The following is a 3,599-nucleotide window of genomic DNA, read 5'->3' on the forward strand; positions in this document are numbered from 1 at the left end:
TCGCATGAGCCAAGTGAGGAAACACTATAACAGGGAGCCGTCTGCTGTGCACAGCAGGAGGGAGGCAAAGAAGCCCCCCAGCCAGGCTGAGAGGACCCCTAGAGACCCAGCAGCCACGGTCGATCACAGCCCCGGTGCAGAGAGCCCCCTCCGAGGAAACACTGGAGATATGCCACAATAGGCTATATACAGGGTAAAAAGATAAAATAAATAAGAACGGGATACAATATAAATATAAATATAAATAGAGTAAGAATATTAAAAAATCAATAAGAATAAAATCAATAAATATTAGGTAAAGCCCAAATTAATAATAGAATAACAGGATAGAATAAATAAGCATAAAATAAATAAACGCCAAGTAAAAGCTAAATTAAAAAGGTGGGTCTTGAGCCTGTTCTTAAAAACATGTACGTTCTCTGCGGCCCTGAGCTCCTCCGGCAGGCTGTTCCACAGACGAGGACCATACCACTGAAAAGCTGCCTCTCCGTGAGTACGGTATGTGTCCTGACTTTAGGGACAATCAAAAGGCCAGTACCAGAGGACCTCAGGGTCCGCGAGGGTTCATATGGTAAAAGCAGATCTGAGAGATAAGAAGGACCAAGACCATTAAGACATTTAAAAACCAATAAAAGAACTTTAAAATCGATCCTGAAACACACGAGGAGCCAATGCAGCGATTCTAAAACCGGTGTAATGTGGGCCCGCCCTCTGATCTTCGTCAGCACACGAGCTGCCGAGTTTTGCAAAAGTTGTAAAGTTGAAATATTCTTCTTAGGAAGACCAGAGAGCAGGGCATTACAGTAATCAATGCGACTGGTAATAAAAGCATGCATCAGCATCTCCGCGTTGGCCCAAGAGAGAATAGGGCGGACTCTGGCTATATTTTTTAGATGATAAAATCCAATTTTGGTTACATGTTTAATATGTGGGATAAAACCAAGCTCAGAGTCAAAAATAACACTTCACTTGTAGCGAAGGACATAGTGAAAATGCCTCTAATTTAGACAAGAGTTTCTCTCTCTGAGCCTTGGGACCAATGATTAAAACTTCAGTTTTAAGGTAGTAAGAACAGTAACTAACTAAAACAAATGAAAAATTGGAATACATTACAAAGTTACAAAATATAATGAAATAGCTCTAATAGCTACAAATAGCTCCAGTTATAAATATCCCAGCAGTACACAACATTGAGGTGGCCCTCTGTATGTGCTATCCTCGCCCTGAGTTTTCTAGTTTTCACCAGCTAGACAACGAGATAACGATGCTCCAATAAAAAGACTTATTTTCCTTTTTCGTGCTGATTTATTGAAGAATGTCCTTGACTGTTGCCTTCTCTTTGACGTCGTAAAACTGAAAACATACAAAATATTGTATTACCTAACTAACATTGCAAACAAGCTTGTTACACAATTACTGGTAGCTGAAAAGATCAAAAGTTCATAACTCCCTTAAACGTACAAATCATCATACCATTTTTAAGGAAAACAAAGAGACAATTATTATTTTATCGCCCCAGACTCTGGAACAGTCTTCCTCTTAATCTTAGATCTGCAAAAACACGTGAACTTTTTAAATCGTTACTAAAGACACATTTTGATGGTCTGGCTTTTAACATACATTGACCTAAACCTTAGTTGTTGTTTTAGTTGTTTTATTGATTTATTTTTGTTTTTCTATATTTTACTGCATCATTGTTTTGCATTTTATTTATTTTAGTGGGATTTTACATTGTTAAGCACTTTGTGCAGCATGGACTGTTTGGAAATGTGCTCTGTAAATAAACTTGACCTTGACCTTATTGTCACTCATACTTATGGACAAATCTCGACCAAAGCAACAATATTTTAAGGTCCATATCGGCTTAAAACAGTAATACTTTGGCATTATGTTCAGCCATCTTGGATTTTCTGCATCCTTTATTTGTCTTTTTCCAAAGTAATCAAAACAATATTACAAAGCAGCCACCAGAGGGAACTCTGGCAGTTTATAAAACTGTATAGTCAGTCTAATTTATAAAAGGCAGAACACTGTACTTTGTTATTTTCTCGGTAGAAGATGTGCAGATAGTAAGGGAGTGGCAGTGGAGTACGCGACTCCCACCTGCTGCCCATGCATGCACCATCATAGCCACCATCAGCCTCGCCACTCATAGCTCATGCCCCCCCCCCCCACTCATGTTACACAGTCAGCTCAAATACACACTCATAGTGCTTCATAGTCTACTTTCATAGTGTTTCATTGTTTATGTTCATGTGCCTTTTGTAAATAAACTTTGTTCATGTCATGTCACTCAGTGCCTCTGTCTTGAATCTGCTTTTGGATCCAGATCACGCTTGGCTTCGGCCGTGACACTTCCTGTAGAGTGCAGTGGAGTTTTTAACCCTATATTCTCTATAATCAATTCCTTGGTCTTTGTTATGTTGAGCTGCAGACACCACTTGACAAAGGAGACCATCACAGCCCGAAACTCCATCTCATCACCCCTACCGATGCATCTCCTTCCCCTGCCCATGAACGACAGAGAAAATTGGACCAATACCAAAAATGAAATTGGATGGTTGTTACATTTACAAGAATCTAACTTGTAATTTGAACAAAATAACTTTATGTTCTGGTGGTGAACATAATTAAATCATTCATGATGAGCATGAAATTCAACAACTTAAAATATGTTAAATATATTTTTGTTGCGATGACATGATGTAATCTAGCAAGAGTGGTTAGTTGAAGCACTCATGATATCAAAAGATCACGTGAGATTTCAAACCACAGGAAGATCACTGGGGTTGTAAGACGCAGAAAAGCATACACACACCATGTGTATGCTATTGCTATTTATTGTGGTTTAACCTGTCAAGGGCAAAAATATAAGGAAAATTCTCTAACAAGGCTTGTAGTAGCAGCTTTCCTGCTTTGTGGAGTGACACTGTTGCCTCACAACATAACATTCCTCAGTTCAAATCCACCATAAGGCCCCATGTTTGCATGGGTTCTCTCCAGTTTCTCTGGCCTCCTCCCATGTTCCAAAGACATGCAGTTAGTGGAATTAATTGGTGATTTTAAATTACCCATAAGTGTGACTGTGAGTGCAAATGGTTGTCTGTCTCTCTGTGTTAGCCCTGCGATACACTGGCGACCTGTCCAGATTGTTGGATTAATTCAATTAAATTCAGTTTGACTTAACTTCAGTAAATAAATTGATCCATCATTAACTAATTAAGTTTGTCCAATTTTACATTAAGTTCAAATAACAGAACTGCATAATGCTAAAATAAAGCAATTTATTTTTAACCAATAAAAATCCTTTTCATTAATTTTTTTATTTTCATTTAAATTTTTGAGCGTAGTACCTTATATAACCTTATAATAATATACCAATGTTAAATCTGACACTGCACGTGATTTCATTTTGCGCGCTTTGGATCATGGTTTGAGGGAGGCATCCATCTCAGTCAAGTTGAGCAGCTGCCTCTAGTTTTGTTACCGAAAAAAGGAAATTGAATGGTTGTTAAGTTTACAAAAGTCTAACTTGTCATTTGTAAAGTGTAACAAAATAATTTCATGTTTCTATGGTGAGCATAATTAAATCATGTCTG

The sequence above is a fragment of the Pundamilia nyererei genome, unplaced genomic scaffold (assembly GCF_000239375.1).
Source record: "Pundamilia nyererei isolate P.nyererei 1_Seehausen unplaced genomic scaffold, PunNye1.0 scaffold00081, whole genome shotgun sequence".
Lineage (NCBI taxonomy): Eukaryota > Metazoa > Chordata > Actinopteri > Cichliformes > Cichlidae > Pundamilia > Pundamilia nyererei.